The 21217-nt window shown below is 44.6% G+C and overlaps 1 long non-coding RNA gene and 1 pseudogene across 2 annotated transcripts in view; both read left to right on the plus strand.

Moving 5' to 3' along the window:
• The window catches only part of LOC307220607, a 511018-nt gene that overhangs the window by 100955 nt on the left and 388846 nt on the right, over positions 1 to 21217 (plus strand). The window lies entirely within an intron of this gene.
• LOC307220227 (cation channel sperm-associated protein 2 pseudogene) lies at positions 10082 to 12743 on the plus strand (annotated as a pseudogene). Its single transcript has one exon. The product of its transcript is annotated as a cation channel sperm-associated protein 2 pseudogene (transcript).

The following is a 21217-nucleotide window of genomic DNA, read 5'->3' on the forward strand; positions in this document are numbered from 1 at the left end:
TCAGTTTCTTCAGCACCAGTAGTTGGTGCATAAACTTGGATTACTGTGATGTTAAAAGGTCTGCCTTGGATTCGTATCGAGATCATTCTATCATTTTTGAGATTGCATCCCAGTACAGCTTTTGCCACTCTTTTGTTGACTATGAGGGCCACTCCATTTCTTTTACGGGTTTCTTGCCCACAGTAGTAGATATGATGGTCATCCGAACTGAATTCACCCATTCCCGTCCATTTTAGTTCACTGATGCCCAGGATGTCAATATTTATTCTTGCCATCTCATTTTTGACCACCTCCAACTTACCCATGTTCATGGTTCTTACATTCCAGGTTCCTATGCAATATTTTTCTTTACAGCATTGGACTTTCCTTTCGCTTCCAGGCATATCCGCAACTGAGCGTCCTTTCGGCTTTGGCCCAGCTGCTTCATCAGCTCTGGATCTACTTGTACTTGCCCTCCGCTCTTCCCCAGTAGCATGTTGGACGCCTTCCGACCTGAGGGGCTCATCTTCCAGCGTCATAACTTTTATATGCCTGTTGTCTTTGTCCATGGAGTTTTCTTGGCAGGGATACTGGAGTGGCTTGCCGGTTCCTCCTCCAGGTGGATCATGTTTGGTCAAAACTCTCCACTATGACCTGTTCATCTTGGGTGCCCTGCTCGGCATAGTTCATAGCTTCTCTGAGTTCTTCAAGCCCCTTCGCCACGGCAAGGCAGTGATCCATGAAGGGGTTGGACAATCTAGCTCAGTATTATTGACCGTGGTTTTCCCGGGTTTCAGAGAAGAACCTTTCACAGCCTGCCTGGCATTTGAACCTATGGTCATCTCCATGCAAGGCAAGAAACCCACCTCTGAGCTAAAGCTAAGTTTAGCAGTTTACTCAGTCTTTGTATGGTGGCAGGGCAAGGTGACCCCTCAGTTGCACCATGCAGATGATGTAACGTATTGCTGCATGTTGCATCATTGCATGCAGTGTGCAACCAAGACAATACTAGCTGGGCTAGAATTCCCTGTAAGGGAGCACACCAAAGACTTACAGCTGGGGTGGGGAACCTCATTCAACATTGTGTTAAGGCAATCGTTCCATGAAGGTCAGCATTGCTGGCTGGAATTCTCTCCTCTCCTCTCCTCTCTGCCCCATGTGTTTTTTCCAGGGGTTCTCCCAGCCCCCAAGCCAATTCTGGGGGGCTTCACAGGGAGGAGAGGGGAAGAAATCCCCTCTCAAGCAGAGGTCTTTGTGCAGATCTTCCCCTAAGAGGACTCATTAGTTCAATTCATCATCATCATCATCATCAACTTGTTATAGATGTGGGAGGGGGACTCCCCCACAAACCCTAGAAATTAATAAATAGTAGGATTTTGGCAGTTCTATTTTTCTAGAAAAAGAGGTGCGAGAACTCAACATGAAAAACCTTGCTTGTTCTCCTACAATAGCAATGGCACCCATCTGAGAGGTGCTGGAACTCAGTTCCCGCAAGTTCTGGCTGAAAAAAAGTCCTGGGTTTTGATTATATAGGGTGTGAAGGGGGAAATACAAACTGCAGAGGAATTCCTGGGCTAGCCTCTGCAAAACAACCTGGCCAAGCTAGGGCCATTAAGAAGCAATACAGTGACACTGAGAGCCATTGGCAATGCTAGCGAACTGTCCTCCCCACCCACCCCCCGCCACCTTGCCCTGAAGTGTAAACAGAGACTGGGGTTTGGAAGTTTACCAACTGGGTGTGAGGTGACCGGAAAAGAGAGTTTTAGCTGGAGCTTCTGGGAGGAAGAAGCTGGAAGAGAAAAGACTGGAATTCATCTTGGGTAGGCTGGCTGCAGGCAGGCTGGGGGAAATGCCTTGGTCTCCATGGCTGAACTGCTGTGGGGGTCATGCCCTTCTTGAAATGCCCATGCTGTAAGACAGGGGTCAGCAAATTTTTTCAGCAGGGGGCTGGTCCACTGTCCCTCAGACCTCGTGGGGGGGCCGGACTATATTGGGGGGGGATGAATGAATTCCTATGCCCCACAAATAACCCAGAAATGCATTTTAAATAAAAGGACACATTCTACTCATGTAAAAACATGCTGATTCCCAGACCGTCTGCAGTCAGGATTTAGAAGACGATTGGGCCGGATCTGGCCCCTAGGCCTTAGTTTGCCTACCCATGCTGTAAGATATGGACTTCCTTCATACAGACTGAAGGTATAAATAGGTGAATAAACCATATTTCTCAAAGTTATGACAGTCTCCGCTGTGTCTCAATTCTCCAGAGGAAGACAGACCCTGGAACCCCATGAACTCCTGCCACCTCCCAGCAAAGAGTGAGGGTGGCACCCAACTTTTGCAACAGTAAGGTAAAGGTAAAGGGACTCCTGACCATTAGGTCCAGTTGTGGCCGACTCTGGGGTTGCAGTGCTCATCTTGCTTTATTGGCCAAAGGAGCCGGCATACAGCTTCTGGGTCATGTGGCCAGCATGACTAAGCCGCTTCTGGCGAACCAGAGCAGCACACAGAAATGCCGTTTACCTTCCCGCCGGAGTGGTACCTATTTATCTACTTGCACTTTGATGTGCTTTCGAACTGCTAGGATGGCAGGAGCAGGTCCGAGCAACAGGAGCTCACCCCATCGTGAGGATTCAAACCGCCGACCTTCTGATCGGCAAGTCCTAGGCTCTGTGGTTTAACCCACAGCGCCACCCACGTCCCTTTTGCAACAGTATATTCTGCTTAATGCCGAAATCAGCTTCTATGTGGTGTGCATAGTATAAAAATCAGCCTTGTGAGCGTTAAGACATAAGCTTCCTTAATTAAAACAGACAATTCAAAAATCTCATTGAAACAGCACAGCAAATAAAACAGGCTATTGTGTGTGCATGGAAACATCTCGTTGTTGCCTGGCTGGAATGTAGCCGACTGTACAATGATGTGGAAGCAAGCAACAGGCATTTTCCATAAGGCAGCAGCATATACTCACTTTCTTTAGCCTTGCGTCAGGATTCTTTAGGAATTTGATTTCTGCAGCTTCCACACAGAAACTGCCAGATCCAATCTCCCTTTGCCAAGCCTCAGGTTTTGTTGTCTGCCACTGTCAGACAGCTGGGTGAGCTAATGAGTTCTTTTTGCAATGAGGGTGGTCCACATTAAGCAAATTGAATTGTTCCTGGTGGCTTGTGAGCCAAAAACTGGTCCAAGTAGATGGACACTCTTCCAGCCCTGCATGAACAGAGACAGTTCGGCCAATGCAATGCAATGCAATGCAATGCAATGTTTGCCTTCACCATCAGAACAGACTTATCGGCTCAGGACAGGGATGGCGAACCTCTGGTGTAAGTAGACTTGGCACAGGTTCCCATTTGGCCCACAAGGTTGTCCCCCCCCCCCACCATGCCTACCCACCTCACACCTGGGCTGGATATAGACATGTCAAAGAAGCGATCCAGCTAAATGCATTGCAAACTCATACAGGCAAAAGATGGGACTCTACCACGCCACCTGTGTCACAGTGTTATATCGCATATGTTGTTGTTGTTGTTGTTGTTTAGTCATTTAGTCATATCGGACTCTTCGTGACCCCATGGACCAGAGCACGCCAGGCACTCCTGTCTTCCACTGCCTCCCACAGTTTGATCAAACTCATGCTGGTAGCTTCCAGAACACTGCCCAACCATCTCTTTTTTAAATCAAATCAAATCACATAAATTCCAAATTACAAAGCTGAATTTTAAATATTTTGTTGGGAGACCCATATTTCAAGATCCGAAGGGGATTCCAATCATCTTCTTGCTGCTGTGTTAATATCCACAAATCTGTCCAAATAATGTTCATAATTCTATCCAGTCCTATCTTGCTGTTCCCACATCTCATCTTATTCATATATTTTTCTTTTTTCTTTGTGATCTCTTCTGATAATTTCCTTAAGCAGGTAAACACCAGTTATAATCGTGTGTGAATTTTTCCGTTCGTCCAATCACCACATCGAGATGGTTTCCATGCATCATCACTTCCATAAATAAAAGCAGTTTTTCCATCATTAATCTTCGCAAACCTGTCGCCTTCTTTGGTCCCTCTGAGGAGGCTCGCCCACAATAAAAACAGATCTGTTCCTCCTCCCAGACATAAGTCTTTCGACAGAACTTGCCAAAATGGCGACGCTATTTTTTACTGCGTCATCCCAAAGCTCTTATACTTTCCACAATCTCCTTAAAACATGCTTTTGGTTAGAAAATTATCTCCACACAGTCTTAAATCATCAGCTTAGGTCATTTAAGCAGCATTTCTGACTTGTGTGTGTGTGGGGGGGGAATTCTTAGTTAATCACATAAAGAAAAGAAAGGAAAGTCCCCCCCCCATCCAGTCCCGTTGCCGACATACCGAGCCTTGGTGTGTCTTCTCATGATATATTCCTGTTTATCCAACCCGTCTTCTTTCTCAGAGATCTCTTCAATTAGCAGTCTTTACTCCCCATTCTTCCTTGAAATATGTGCATTAGCTTCCTTCTAATTGTTTCTTTTGAAGTTGCTGCAGCTAGAGGCGCGAATCAGAGACAGCGTCCAGGAGATCCGAAGTCCACGCAAAGGCTTTCTGCCTAGTGCCCCCACCCCCTCAAATTTGGGGGTGGTATAGGGCACAGCAGGCAAGGGCAGTCCCCCCCACTCGTTTGGGGGAGTCAGAAGGCTGCTTACTCCCATCACAGCCTCTTAATTACCTCGTGTGGGTCGGAGAGATGTTATTGTCGGCCATCTTCCAATGCACCCCTAGTGGCCCCCCCACTGCCCAGCCATCTCATCCTCTGTCGCCCCCTTCTCCTTGCGCCCTCAATCTTTCCCAACATCAGGATCTTTTCCAGGGAGTCTTCTCTTCTCATGAGGTGGCCAAAGTATTGGAGCCTCAGCTTCATGATCTGTCCTTGCAGTGAGGACTCAGGGCTGATTTCCTTAAGAATGGAGAGGTTTGATCTTCTTGCAGTCCATGGTACTCTCAAGAGTCTCCACCAGCACCATAATTCAAAAGCATCAATTCTTCGGCGATCAGCCTTCTTTATGGTCCAGCTCTCACTTCCATACATCACAACTGGGAAAAATGTAGCTTTAACTATACAGACCTTTGTTGGCATATACAACACATATAAAATATTTTTTCTTTACCAGTCTAGCTGAGTCCCTGATGTTATATGTGATGTTGAGGTGTGGGGTAGCTAAGGGCGTGGCTCCAAAGGAACAACACAGAGCTTAAGGAGAGCTCCTGATTCTTTGAAAGCAAGTCCCAGTGGTATTGGCTGCACCAGGGTGTTCCCTATCAAGTTCTAGTTTCACCTGCAAATGAGCCTGTTTCCTCTTCAGCTGCTTGCAGGTGTGGCTTGACTCTAAACCATGCCTGCAAAAAGACTTCAAAGCAGTTTGCTATAACTGCTTATCAGATGGTTAGTGGTTACAGCAAGCCCCTTTAGAGTTGCCATCTGATCAGGCGCACCAACTCCATGGGGCTGAGATCTTTACAGCCCCCACATAGCCACTGGGGGGGGGCTCATTCCTCCCCCCCCCCATCATGAGGAGGCAGATGAGGACTGGCAGGATGTTGCCCCAGGTCACTCAGTGTTAGAAGACACTGTGTGGACCAGTGTAGACTAGCGATTGAATGTCACATCGAGAGGATGTTTGTGGATCATCTGAGACAATATTATAGTCAACTGAAATAGCAGATAGGACTGGGAATATAAGCAAAAGAATGACAATGATAAAGGAATGTAATGCAGAATATGCCTGTATGTTATGGAAGTAAGTATTACATTCAAGGCAGTAGACAAAGGATTTGAATAGAAACATCATGGAAGGAAGGATGGGAATTCTGAGAAGACAGATTCATGGATAATAAAGGATAATTAGAAAAGGATGCTGTGATTACTAAAACCCATCATGGTTTTCTCAAAAACAAGTCATGCCAGACCAATCACATGTCTTTTTTTTTTAATAGAGTTAGAAGCTTGGCATACAAGGGGGATTATTATTATTATTATTATTATTAGTAGTAGTAGTATATGAATTTATATACTGCCCTGGGAATTTATATACCCAAAGGTCTCAGGGGGGTTCACGGAATAAAATCAAAATCTAAAACCACAAAATAAATTATCAAAATAAAAGCAACAACCCAATAACCCCCCCCCCCAAAAAAACCCCACATTTTAAAAGGGCATAGTCAATCAAATCAACCAAAGGCATGGTTAAAAAGGAATGTTTTTGCCTGGCACCTAAAGGTGCATAATGAAGAGAGAGCATCCCATAGACTCCAGAGAAGGCCCTGCTCTCATGTTGCCACTCTCCAGACCTCTTGAGGAGGAAGCACACAAAGAAGGGCTTCAGAAGATGATCTCAGGGTCTGGGGCTGTTCAAAAGGAGAGAGGCGGTCCTTGAGGTATTGTGGTCCTGAGCCATTTAAGGCTTTATAGGTCAAAACCAGCACTTTGAATTGGGCCTGGAAACTAATTAGTAGCCAGTGCAGTTTGACCAGGATATGTAATATGTTCAAACCATCTTGCTTCAGTGAGCAACCCGGATGCTGAATTCTGCACTACCGGAAGTTTCTGAACCATCTTCAGAGGCAGCCTTATGTATAATGCATTGCACTAATCTAACCTTGAGATTACCAGAGCATAGACAACAGTAGTTAGGCTATCTCTGTCCAGATAGGGGCATAGCTGGGCCACCAGCCAAAGCTGATGGAAGGCACTCCAGGCCACTGAGGCCATCTGAGCCTCGATCGACAGCAAAGGATTCAGGAGTACCCCCAAGCTATGTATCTGCTCCTTCAGAGGAAGTGTAACCCCACCAAGAGCAGGGGATTTCCCACCCATCCAGTCTAGGGAACTACCCACTAACAGTGCCTCAGTCTTATCTGGATTGAGTTTCAGTTTGTTGGCTCTCATCCATTCCATTACCAAGGCTAGACACGGGTCCAGCATTTCCACTGCCTCACCTGCAGATGTAACAGAGAAATAGAGCTGAGTGTCGTCAGTATACTGCTGACAACGTACTCCAAACCTCCAGATAACCCCACACAGCAGTTTCATGTGGATGTTAAACAATGTAGAGGATACGATTGAGCCCTGAGGAATCCCACATTGAAGGTTCTATGTGGCTGAAAAGCATTCCCCAAGCAGCACTCTCTGGGAATGACCATCTAAGTATGACTGGAACCCAAACGAGGCCTGAACCCCAATTGAAATGGATCCAGAAAATCAGTTTCTTCCAAAAGCACCTGGATCTCGTCTGCGACCACTTGCTCCAGAACCTTGCTCGGGAAAGGTAGATTAGCAACTGGCCAGCAGTTAGTTAGGTTTTCTGAATCCAGGGAAAGTTTCTATTTTCTTTTTAATTAAATTTTATTTAAGATTTGACAATAACAATAAATCAACAATAACTAATACATCAATTCACTGTTTGCTGCAGTTGACCATCTTTAACAATAGTTAACAAACTACAAAACATTGCTTCGAATTAGTCAACTTTTCATTTTTAACTTTGTCTCTTAGCAGATCAGAAAGAAAAGAGACTAAAAGGGAAAAGTGAGAAGAGAAGAAAATTTAAAAAGGAAGAAGAAAAAGGAAGAAATTAAAAAATAAAAATAAAAAGAGAAAATAAATACATTTAACTTCCAATTAGACTCATTGTATTATTGTTTCTATTGTTCTTTCACACACAGTTCCAAATTACTGTATTGCTTTCTTTGTTTTTATCAGATAACAAAAACATTATGTTTCTTATTTTACAAGAATCATTCTGGTTCTGCCAGGAGATGTTTATTATTACAATAGTTTTCTAGGTATTCTTTAAAGATTTTCCATTCTTTCTGTACTTTCTGTTTTGGATATCCTCTGACTCTCCCTGTCATCATAGCCAACTGCAGATATTCTATCATTTGGACCTGCCACTCATTTATCACAGGTGTTTTATCACTTTTCCAGTTTCTTGCAATTAAGATCCTGGCTGCTACTGTCGTGTACATAAAAAAGTAGTCGTAACATCTTTTTTGATTTCTGATGACATTATACCTAGGAGGAAGGTTTCAGTTTTTTTCTTAAATGAGAAATTAAATAACTTTTAAAATTCATTGTAGATGTTATTCCAAAATTCCTTAATGGCTGTGCATTCCTACCACATGTGTACTGTATATATGACCCTATACCATCCTTACACCTCCAGCAAGTTGGTGATCTATTTTTATACATCTTCACAAGTTTTGCTGGAGTGTGGTGCCAACTGTACTGCATTTTCATAATATTTTCTCTGAGATTATAGCATGCCGTAAATTTAATGCCCTCCCTCCATAGTTTCTCCCATTGATCCATATAGATGTTATCAGTGGCGTAGCGTGGGGGGTGCAGGGGGGCCGGCTGCACCGGACGCAACATCTGGGGGTTAGGGAAATCCACGGTTAGGGGGCGCAAATCCACGGGTTAGGGGGCGCAAATCCATGGGTTAGGGGGCGCAAATTACTTGCCTTGCCCCGGGTGCTGATAACCCACGCTACGCCACTGGATGTTATACCCTAGGTCTTGCGCCCATTTCACCATTGTCCCTTTCATCAGTTCTTCTTTCACCTCCCATTCTAAAAGGAGGTTATATGTTCTTTAAATTTATTTTCCTTTATATTGAATTAATTATTTTTTTCAAATCTAGATGTTTCTTTTGCAAGACCTTCCTTTCTGTCTAAGCTCAATCTTTCATTTATCTGAAAATCTTGCAGCCAGTCTGTCAAGTGTCTTCTAATTTCTTCAAATGCTTTCAATTTGAAGTTATCATTAATTTCTTCTATCAGCACTCTGTATGTGGCCCAGTCTCTTTGCATATTTTTTCTGTTTGACAGCCAGGGCTTCTGTCGGTGAGGTCCACAAGGGAATCTTTGGTTCTAATAATCCTTTACAGTGGTACCTTGGGTTAAAGCTGCTTCAGGTTACAGACGCTTCAGGTTACAGACTCTGCTAACCCAGAAGTAGTACCTCAGGTTAAGAACTTTGCTTCAGGATGAGAACAGAAATTGCGGCGTGGCGGCGCGGCAGCAGCGGGAGGCCCCATTAGCTAAAGTGGTGCTTCAGTTAAGAACAGTTTCAGGTTAGGAACAGACATCGAGAACAAATTAAGTTCTTAACCCGAGGTACCACTGTATATTTTATCCAGATCTTATATAAGGATTTTCTTATAATGTGATTCAAAAATCCCTTGTGTGCCCTCACCTTTTCATAAATTAGATACGTGTGCCAACCGTATTGATTGTCAAAACCTTCCAGGTCTAGCACATCCATTTCCCTTAAAGCAATCCAGTCTTTTATCTATACCAGCCCAGCAGTTGTGTGATAAAGTTCTAACTCTGGTAGGGCAAAGCTTCCCCTCTCCCTTTGGTCTATGAGTATTTGGTGTTTGATTCTTGTTTCCCCCCCACACACACACACACTCCAAATAAATCTAGCAAAGGTTTCTTAAGGAGTGGTCTTATCACTTCCTCCTTCAAACAGGCAGTGACCACTCCCTCTCAGAAAGAGGCACTGATCACCTTCCTGACCCAGCCAGCTGTTCCCTCCCTGCTGTGGACATTGTGTATCTTGGTTTCAGGAAGGCTGTTGGCAAACTCTCCCATGATATTCGCATGGAGAAGCTTGTAAAATGTGGGGTGGACAAGGGAACTGTTAGGTGGATTTCTGGCTGGTTGACAGTTCAAACCCAAAGAGTGCTCACTAATGGTTCCTCATCATGCTGGAAAAAAGAGACAAGTAGGCTGCAGCAGAGTTTTGTCCTGGACCCGTTGTTGTTCAACATCTTTCTTAATGACATGGATGAAAGAATTGAGGGGACTCTTAATTTTCAGATGACACCAAATTGGGAGGGGTAGCCAATGCCGCAAAAGAATCAGGGTTCAAAACAAATAAAGGGCCCAAACAAATCAAGCGTTGAGGTTACAGATGCATAGACCACTGTGATTAGACTATATATTGGCTCATGTCTGCATTCCACTGTATAACTTGCATGCATTGATCCTAAGAATTGCAGTCCTAGGAATACCAATAGAATCAGGCTAGTGGAATGCTCTGACTGCTCCAGGAGAATACTCTCAACTGTGAGGTCACCACTGAGTGTCTATTATGCTGTATGAAGAACCTTCCAATCTCCTCTGGGCCGTACCAGGAGGAGCCAGCAGGAGTCATGGAGGACCAGCCACCCTCATCACATGCTTCTAAAGAGACAAATGAAGTACCCTTTGAACTGCATCCCCGAGCAGATGCCATCCGCTCCAAGCTGATCTACACTTTCTATCTGATTGACTATCTACGGGGGCTAGGCAGCGCTATTCCACGCCATAGCATACGAGATTTCCTGGACCACCGGAAGCTAAAGAAGCTAATGCTCACAGACCATCACCAGCTGGTGCGCTTCAATGTTGTGCCCAAACGGAATGTCATGATCACGCGAGAAATACGCTGCCGTAACCGTATCCGCGTGCGCTGCAGCCGCTGGCCCCCTGTCGCCATGTGGGCTTATTCAGTCCTGAACAGCCAAATCTTCAAAGTCTTCATGATCTTCCTCATCTGCCTGAACATGGTGGTCCTCATGATCTTAGTAGAGATAAAGGATAAGTTGGAGGACCACTTTGTGAAAATGAAGATAGCAATGGAGGTGATCATCTGGGTCATTGTCCTCATCTTTTTGGTGGAAATTGGGCTGAACTGGGCTGTTAGCTTTCAGGATTATTTTAAGAACTCCTGGAATGTCTTTGACTGCACAGTCACCATCATATCCTTTATCCCTGAGTTGATACTCCTTGTTGAAAAGAAACACAGCAAGGCCGTCACATACTTCCTCCAGGTTTGCCGTGTGCTGCGATGCTTAAAGCTCTTCCCTAGACTCCGGCAAATCCGGATCCTCATTATGGCCCTCTTCAAAGCAATGAAAGCTATGAGCTTCATCCTGGTGCTCCTCGCCTTCTTCTTCTATATTTTTGCCGTATCAGGCATTTTCTTCTTTGATGGCTACACTCGCTCAAACCTGGATGACCTAGAGTACAACAAGTATTTTCAAGACATGCCCAATTCACTGGTGACCATCTTCATTCTCTTCACCATGGACCATTGGTATGCTCTGCTGCAGGACACGTGGAAGGTCCCAGAGATAAACAAAGCAATCAGTGGCTTGTTTATCTGCTTGTGGCTCCTCATTGGGGCATTCATCTTCAGAAACCTCATGGTGGCCACCATGGTCACCAATTTCCAGACCATTCGGAATGAATTGAGTGAAGAAATGAAGCAGATTGAGACTCAGCAGAAAGCTGACAAATTTAAGGTGGAACTGCTGGAAAAGAAGTACAGCTTACCCCAGGGGCAGGACAAAATGAGCATGGGGCCATCCACAATATACAGCATACCAGAAGTCGAGGCTGGGCCTCTGGATTGGGAAACATATGTCCACAAGAACCTGCCAGGGCTATACGAGGCTGATAATGACGAGCAGGTCATTTGGCCCCGTGATGCCCTCTTCCGCTACTTTGAGCTGCTGGAGAAGCTGCAGTATAACCTGGATGAGCGCAAACAATTGCAGAATTATGCCGTCTTGGCTCTGTCCAACCTGGAGGACAAGTAGTGATGGCTTCTGAAAGAACAAGAAGATGGAAGTGTGGACTCCTCCTTGCTTACTGAGCCAGCACAACCAAAACCTGTGGCAAATCAACAGTTTAACTCTCACATTGTCCTCCTTACCAGTCTGTGGTTCTCCAGCTGTTGCTAGACTCCAAGTCCCATCACCCTTGACTCTTGCCCATGTTGGCTGGGACAGATGGGATCTGCAATCTAGCGACATCTGGATGGACACAGTTCCCTGCCCCTGATTTATGTGGCTATACATTATTAGACTAGAACTGCAAGGAAAGATCACAAAACCACCCGGTCTGCAGGTTTTGGACACTTTTTGATGTCTCTAGGGTTTCATAGCATTGGTGAGCCAGGCACACCAGGGTACACCCTCAAATGCCACATTTTCCTGTGGGCCAGACAGACATCTGTTCTGCACATATGTAATATTTGATCTACAAGAATAAAATCTCCCATACCCCAGAAAGTTGGCATAAGACACACCAATGGACCAAAGAGCCAACTTTTTATTAATTAACCACAAGTGTCTTGCAATAAGCTAGGAGTGACCTGCTTGAACGCTGGGGATATCCTTCCCTAGGGGAGGCAATGGAATGAACACCTCTGTTTCCTGTTGAGGAAACCTCACTCTGGCTTCTGGATCAGAGGATTGACTGGTCCATGCCCTTCCTTTTCCACTCACCAAAAGGTGAGCTGGGAAGCGCTAGTTTGCTCCATTTCTTACCTGTTCTATTCCTGTCAGATGGGTGAAGCTTCTAGGAACCAAAAGTCATTTCCTTCTTCATCCACTTGAGCTGGTCGTTGATGTCTGGTAGGTGACACGGTGTCCCTTCAACATCTCAGTGAACCACAACCCCATTTCCTTTTCTCTCCTTGACCACACTCCCTACCTGTTGTGGCAAAACCAAGGAGTTCATCAAGCAATTGAAACCCACCATACTGAGCTCAAAGAGTATGTTGTAGCTGAAGCAATGGTACACCTTTGACCAATAAGGGTGATACCAACAAATTCCTAATTAGTACCCTAGTAAATGACTGACAAATCTATCCTCCTGAAAAACATAAGGGCAGTCTTACAGAAAGGTTGCAAATAACTCCCTTATTCTGAGAACACATAGCCACATACACAATTTTATTGTATCCGTAGTAGTAGGATGTTTGCCGTTAATTAATGAAATGTTTCCAGCTTTAAAATGATTGATTATGGTACTGCCTTTCTTCCTGAACTCTTACTTATTTTAAGTATTTATTTAAATCGATTCAATGAATTGTTCATTCGAGGCTCAAGGCAGCTTAAAAAATTGGTAAGAAGAAGTCAAAATATGATGGCTTGGATCCAAAGGTTCTCTTTCTCTGTTGGAAGGAACATTTCTTGTCCATCAGAAAGACCACTTGCATCCAAGGAAGATTCCCATCAGAAAAGAAAGAGGCATCTAATCTAAAGTAAAAAAAAAAAATGAACACAGGATTAGATATATTACTCCAAAAGAAAATGGAGAGGTTAATCTGCATCATCAAAGAACAAATGGAACAAATGAGACAGTAAAGAAGGGAAATGACACCTCTAAAGGCACTGATTCTGTTCACTCTGGTTTTCATCTGGTACAGGTTAGAACACATATTTGGGTCTAGCCAGATGACCAGAGTTGGTGTGGGGGCTGATAAAGGGAGAGGCAACATTTGTGGGGTCCAGGTCCATGGGAGCTGGTCTACAGGAATTACTGAGACACAGCCCTTCCACCAAAAATGTCAAGCAATTAAAAAAAAAAAACCATCTCAAGATCTCAAACACTCTCCTTCCTGTCCCCCACACATTTTATATTTCCTTGAATTTACTGAGGCATTTCTACAAACCCTCATGGACTATGCTGGCCAGGGCTGATGGGAGTTCTAGTCCAATAAGATCTGGAGGGCCACAGATTCCCCATTCCTTCTTTATATGTTTTCATGACTTGGACCAGTGGCAGCTGATAATTCTTTGACTTGGTAGGGCTGCAATTTTCAACCTTGCTTTTCTCATCACAGTAAGACTTGTACAGCATATGCATAGGAAAGTGTGCACAAGTGATATAATATTGGCTGCATTTGCTTCCGACTCCCAACATTCATTAAAATACAGGTGGCAAATGTGGTGTTGCTGGACTCCAATTGCCATTGACCCCAAACAGCATGGCCAAGCCTCAGGGGTGTGAGAGATGCATCAGCATGCTTCAAGTACGCCTTGATATCACTTGACAATCAATGTCAGTGTTGAAATCAGGAGTGATAGCATGGTTCCACTAACTTCCGCTTTGGAAGATGACTATAGTTTCTTTTGATTTGCAGTGGGTGATATGGGCTTCACTGTTGCCAATGAAAGCTACATTGCAATCCTGGCTCTGTTATTTCACTGCCTACAGCTCAAATAATGTCACCAATCAGTTCTTTTAAGGCACTGAAACGCTTGACCTGGACATCACCAAGGCTTATACAGTGGTACCTTGGGTTCAGAACTTAATTTGTTCTGGAGGTCCATTCTTAACCTGAAACTGTTCTTAACCTGAGACACCACATTAGCTAATAGGGCCTCCCGCTGCCACCGCGCCGCTGGTGCGTGATTTCTGTTCTCATCCTTAAGAAAGTTCTTAACCCGAGGTACTATTTCTGGGTTAGTGGAGTCTGTAACCTGAAGCATCTGTAACCTGAAGCATATGTAACCCGAGGTACTACTGTACAGTGATACCTCGGGTTTAGAACTTAATTCATTCCAGAGGTCCATTCTTAACCTGAAACTGTTCTTAACCTGAAGTACTACTTTAGCTAATGGGGCCTCCCACTGCTGCCACATGATTTCTGTTCTCATCCTGAAGCAAAGTTCTTAACCCGAGGTACTATTTCTGGGTTAGTGGAGTCTGAAGCATCTGTAACCCAAGGTACCACTGTATCCAACTCATGTACGATGGTTGTTTGCTGGTTTTTAATCCCTTGGACCAGCAAGGTTCAAGGAGGCCTTGGTAATAAATATCAGAGTTGAAATCAGGAGTATTGGTATGGTTCCACTACCTTCCCCATTGCAAGCGGATGTGCCAGATGATCATCTCGGGTCACTTCCAACTCTACATTTCTTTGATTCTTTGATGAAGCTGTCAATGGCTACAACCCACAATGGCTTATGTACTGCCTTCACTGTTGAAGACAGTATGCCTCTCATTATCAGCCACTTTGTAATACAACTGGGGTAGGAACGCAGGTGGCACTGTGGTTTAAACCACTGAGCCTCTTGGGCTTGCCGATCAGAAGGTTGGTGGTTTGAATCCCCATGACGGAGTGAGGTCCCTTTACTCCATCCCAGCCTCTGCCAACCTAGCAGTTCGAAAGCACACCAGTGCAAGTAGATAAGAAGAGGAGGAGGAGGAGGAGGAGGAGGAGGAGTAGTTTGGATTTGGATTTGATATCCCGCTTTATCACTACCCAAAGGAGTCTCAAAGCAGCTAACATTCTCCTTTCCCTTCCTCCCCCACAACAAACACTCGTTTTGATAACAACATGCTGTGCTAGATGGGTCTTTTGGTCTGATCTAGCAGCCAAGCTCTTACTATGTTTACTTACGATAACTTCCTGTAGCATCATGACTTTGACTAGAGTCTTGCCGCATATTCGGTTCCTCTGTGCAAAATTTGATTTTGAACTCAGATTTTACGTTGTGGGCGGGGTCCACACATGGCTCTAACCATGTGGGTCACTCTGTTCCACACCTGACCCGAGGAAATTGCTTGCTTTCTCATATTGCCCTGCTGCTGCATTTGTTGCTCAGGGCGTGCAGAAAACGAGCGAGCAAAGAAGAATCCAGCCGCCGCCCTTTCCGAACCCCCTTTCTCCCGTGCAATTACATAAAAAGCCATGTGCCCTTTCATCTGAGTCACCCAATGAAAGGGAGAATTGAATTACATTCCTGCTGAATAAAACCCGATAAAACAAGACTGAGGCTATTTTCGTAATCAAGAAAGACGTAATAATATCCCCTTTTGTGCAAGCGCTTTGAACAAAGGAAGGGGAGGGAAGTCACCTAGAGATGGCAAAAAGGTAGCAGGTGCACAGGATTCAACTAATGGGCTGTCCACCTACAGAACCTGCTTTGAGGTAGCATAGAAGGCCCATTGTGCTACAAGATGACTCGGGTCAAGTCCTTTGCTGTCATCTGGCTGTCTCCACTGGATGATGATAATAATAATAATAATAATAATAATAATAATAATAATAATAATAATAATTTATTTATACCCCGCCCATCTGGCTGGGTTTCCCCAGCCACTCTGGGTGGCTTCCAACAAAACATTAAAACATCAGTCATTAAAAACTTCCCTAGACAGGGATGCCTTCAGATGTCTTCTAAAAGTCAGATAGTTGTTTATTTCTCCTTGACATCTGATGGGAGGGCGTTCCGCAGGGCAGGCGCCACCACTTAGAAGGCCCTCTGTCTGTTTCTCTGCAACCTCACTTCTCGCAGCGAGGGAACCACCAGAAGGGCCTCGGAGCTGGACCTCAGTGTCCGGGCTGAATGATGGGGGTGGATACGCTCCTTCAAGTATACTGGGCCAAGGCTGTTTAGGGCTTTAAAGGTCGGCGCCAACACTTTGAATTGTGCTTGGAAACATACTCTCAGTGCAGAATACCATGTCAGTGCAGATAAATTACAGAATTACAGAAATCAGCCCAAGTTCCACATCTAGAGGCAGTCTACCATTGATTATCTTGTTGGGATGCTGCTAAGGAATCGGGAGCCATTGGCAAGTCTCCAGCTGGCTCCAGCCCACCAGCCGATGCGCCGGATGAACTCCAGTCCTTGTTGCAGCATGAATCTGCGACCCAGAGCTTCAGAAGCTTCAGAAGCTGGGTACGCAACTTAGCAGAGTAAACGCACAACAGAAGTGACAGGGAGAGGCTGTGTAAAGCATATTTACAAGCAGTTTATTCAGCATACATCAGGAGAAGAGGGAAAACATGTCTTCTGCCTTTCATGTCCAAGCAAACAGTATAAGCAAAAGCTATACACAAACAGAAGTTCCCAGCAAGCTGTGCTGGAGTGTAAACAGGTATGTGACACACAACAGTCATGCCTGTTCCTCTTAAGGTGGAATGGAATCTTCTAACATATCTGACACCGAGAACAAGCGGCAGGGGATGGCTCTCTCCCTGCAACCTCACTTCTCATGGTGAGGGAACCACCAGAAGGGACTCGGAGCTGGACCTCAGTGTCCGGGCTGAATGATGGGGGTGGATACGCTCCTTCAAGTATACTGGGCCAAGGCCGTTTAGGGCTTTAAAGGTCAGTGCCAACACTTTGAATTGTGCTTAGAAACGTACTCTCAGTGCAGAATACCATGTCAGTGCAGAAAAATTAAAGAACGTAATTCTGAGGCCAAAAATCAGCCCAAGTTCAACATCTAGAGGCAGTCTACCACTCATTATCTTGTTGGGATGCTGCTAAGGAATCGCGGACAATTGGCAGGCCCCCAACTGGCCCCAGCCCACCAGCCGATGTGCCGGTTGGACTCCATGCTGAAGTGTAAACAGGTATGCGACACACAACAGTCACGCCTGTTCTTCTTAAGGTGGAATGGAATATTCTAACATATCTGACACCGAGAACAAGCAGCAGGGGATGGCTTTCTCCCCTTGCTCTGAATGTAGCTGACTCCTGTTGGAGGCTGCTTGCTCAGAGAGGTTACATTATACCGACCTTCATTTGGACCTGGCCAGGAATTGTAACTGCAAAAAAGCATTCCAAGAATGGTCACCCTTCTATGGAAGGCTGCTTAAGAATTGTAAGTTGAAGGGTGATTTTGTTGTTTGTTTGTTTGTTTTAATTATTTCTGTAATGTGGCTAACAGCAGCCCAGGACATGGGACTAGCCCACGGTATGGTTTACTAACACCAGCTGGACCCCAAGGACGAGCAAAACCTACACAGAATCATAGAGTTAGAAGATGCCACAAGGGTAGTCTAGTCCAACTCCCTGCAATGCAGGAATCTTTCATCCAACATGGGGCACAAACCCACAACCCTGGGATTAAGAGTCTCATGCCCTCTTGTAGCACCCTGCTTGTGGTTAACGCTTAGCTGGAATGAAATATTCAACGCAGCAATAGAGAAATTAAAATAATAATTTATTTGTCAGACAAATAAATGAGAGGCACAGTGGTATATGGTTACCAAGCTCTGGCCTGGCCTCCTGCCATTCTGGCCAGCACTTATATTTCCTTAACCCAGCCCCCTTGCTCCTCCTGTGGCTGCCTCTGTCCAATCAGCCTGGTTGAAATTCCTATTGGCTGTTTGCTAGAACCAATCACAAAAGATACACCCATTTCCTTCTGTCCTTTTATGGGAAACAAAAAGCTATATATTCTTCTATCTATAAATGACAAATAAGTAGTAATATATCTTACATGTGTCTCAACAAGGAACCTTAATTACCAGCTCACCTCTTGCCCTCCTTGCCCTATTGCCCTCCAAAACAAATGGTTTAATCTCAAATTTTTAGCTTCTAATTCCTTTGCATAATTACATTTGAGCCAATATATATTTAATACATAACATAAATAACCTTTTAAAAGGAAAAGAAATCTTAAAAGGATCTCAGTTTAAGAAAGAAACAACTTTAGAAAAAGACTTCCCAAAATACTCTCTTCTCCAGCCAAGCCAGTTGCCTCTTTCACTGCTCTTGACCTTTCAACCTTAGGAAAATATGGCTCAAGTTTAATGGGAGGCACATGGTTTTATTTTACTATTTACCCACTCTTAATTATGTTTATCTCTTTTTTTATCTTCTGTAATATGTAGGGTCAGTGTAACCTTGGCTGTCAGCCTGTAATTCCCTTTTTACGACTTTGAGAATTGTTTTCTGCTATAAATCAGGGGGGCCCCTTGTCTAGGAGAAAAACATTTTGCCAAGGTTCTTAGGCAGCTGCTCTTCTGCCTGGCATGAACATTTGAAAATCTTTAAGCTCATTTTAAGATACAGGCCCTGATCAAGCCTTAATAAAAATACAGGCTTATGATTAGATGCCTCACTCTGACTTCCAGCTTTCAGCAGAACACCAAGGCTTACTGTTGTCCCAGAACCTTCCTCCCTCGCCCTCCTTTCCCAAAGGAACAGATTCTGGGAGCAGATTGTATGCAACTTTAGAATTCCCTGGGAAGAGGGGCTGATTGTTAAGCCCAAGGCTGGCTCATCCACAAGGCAAGGAGAGGTAACTGCCAGCAGTTCTCTGGGGTTGCAGGCAAAGGGTCTCTCAGCCCAACCTATCACTTTTGGCATGCAAGGCAGATTCTCCAGAGTGTCATTTCATCACTGAAACTAAACCCCGAAATATCAGATGAAACCCTGAGAGGTGCCAACACAACTCAGTCTAATATAAAGCCTTAAATCTGCTCTCTGGGGCCTCTCATAGTTTTGTTTTGTTTTAGAAATCCATTTCCAGGTCTTGCTGGATACATCAAAATCCTCCTTTATATCCTTGCCTTTTTGCTTCCCTTTCACTCTGTATATTTACTGCCACTAAAGAAAGTGCAGAGCATACAACATGAAAATCATGTCCTTTAACAGTGCTGACACTGTACTTTACTTGCAAAAACCCACAAAGCAGAACAATTCCAAAGGACTGTTCCATGACTTTTAAAAGTCTACAAAAAAGAAAAGAAAAGGTTTGTGCTGTGGATGTTCTGCAGATGGAACAAGGTCTGTAAGATTAAGAGTTCACAGGAGCGGCTGAAGGTTTTTTCCTTTTGTTTACAGACAGTGCCCCCCTGGGGGGGCACGCTTTTTGGACATTCTGAAATACAATGAGGAGAGTGGGTGTGAATCCTGCCCGTGGGCCATACTCCCAGCTCTGCAGATTAATCTGATCTGTGTGCACACAGAGAGTCTTGTGTGTACAACTTGTATATGGATATACTCTGTGCTTGTCATTGGCATCCATCTGTCTCAAGAGACAGTGAAAGAGTGCACGATTGGGGGTAGATTCAAACTGTTAGAGAGTTATAGCACCTGCTGTGGGTGCAGAGACTGATACGGGAGAGACATGTTTCATTATAGCTGGGGCAGATGAAGGTGTCCGGTTTCGCTGTTAGAGAAGCACCAGGGTATTTCTTGATATTTTAAGTTGGCACACCACCCACCAACTGCTTTGAGAGGGACATCTCAGATTTACAGAAACTGCCCTGGCTTCTGTTTGAAATCCCAGATATCCCACTTCCACACCTCTTCTCCTCCACCTCTACATTGGCAGCCGGTGTGGTATCTGTGGATAGATTCAGAACTTATAGGGTTAAGAAGTTCTGAGTGACGTCTCACATTCCTGAGGCGTGGCCAAGTTTACGCAGAGGGGAGTGTTTCTCTGTGTGTCTGTTCTGTTCCGGTTTCTGACGGAGAAGGAGCACAAGATGAGCGCTCTATCTCCGGGTGTTCTCTAACGATGTTTATCTGCATGATTAAAGACTGAGATATGTACACACTAACGTCTGAGTGTGATTGATTCGGTACACACGCACACCAACAGTTTCTACGCTGCCAGAGCTCTGCTACGTAGCTGCCAGAGGACGGAGGACGGAGTGAGAGCACAGAAGGAAGTGTGCTGGACCCGATCCAATAAGCTACGCTAAATTTCCCAAGAGTCTCCACCATGGATGGCTTCCGCCGTGACATCTGCTGCCACTGCCATTCTTCTGGAAGGACACTTCTGGAAGCATGTGACCACTTCCAGCGGCCATGGCAAGGGCAAGGAGACCTCAAGAATGTGGGGTGTAAAACACAAGAGCAGTCAAGTACAACATCCCTAGAGTGGAATGTCTGGACCAGCCAGTCAGAACTTCCTGTTTCTCCTGCCTGGGACAGACTTCCTCTGCATATGATCAGAGGTGGGCGTGGCCTCACCTGTGCAGGTAACAAAAGCATAGGGCTGGCCGCCATCTCTCTCTCTCTCTGACTACTTTTGTTGAAGGAGCAACATCTACTTTACCAAAGATGCTTCCAGCCAAGAGAGGACAAAGGGACTGTCTTCTTATGAGATATTTTCCAGGTGTATGTTACTTTTCTAAGCTAAGTCTGCCTTCTGGGATCCAAATGTGAACAGAATGTGAGTGAGTAAACTCTTTTTATACTTTTATAGAAGACTGTGTCATGTCTTATCTTTTATGAGGGAATAAGGGGGAAATACCAGAACAGTAATTATAGAGGGTTTAGTGAGCCTGAGCAAACGCATCTGCTGTAAGTTTTTTTTTTTAATAATATTTATTAAGGATTTTCAAATATAACAGAAAAAGAAAAACATCCAAATTTAAAACCTAATTTTCATTGGCATCCTTCCAGGACTTCCCCTCCCCTCCCCCTCTTGTATTCCAATTCTTTCAAATAGATTCAACAAATTCTTACCCCAAATTTTAAAATTATTTATCATTGACCCAATTTAAAAAATATTTTCCCATCCCCTAAAATCGACCTGTTCCCTTCCACGAGTTCCCCTCTTTAATATGCAATACAGATTAAAATAAACAGAAAAATAGAAAAAAGAATAAAATGTAATTTAACACCCTTTGAATTCCAAATTTCCCTCCCCCCTTTCCCGGTTGCGT

This window comes from Podarcis cretensis (genome assembly GCF_951804945.1).
Source record: "Podarcis cretensis genome assembly, chromosome: 7".
NCBI lineage: Eukaryota > Metazoa > Chordata > Lepidosauria > Squamata > Lacertidae > Podarcis > Podarcis cretensis.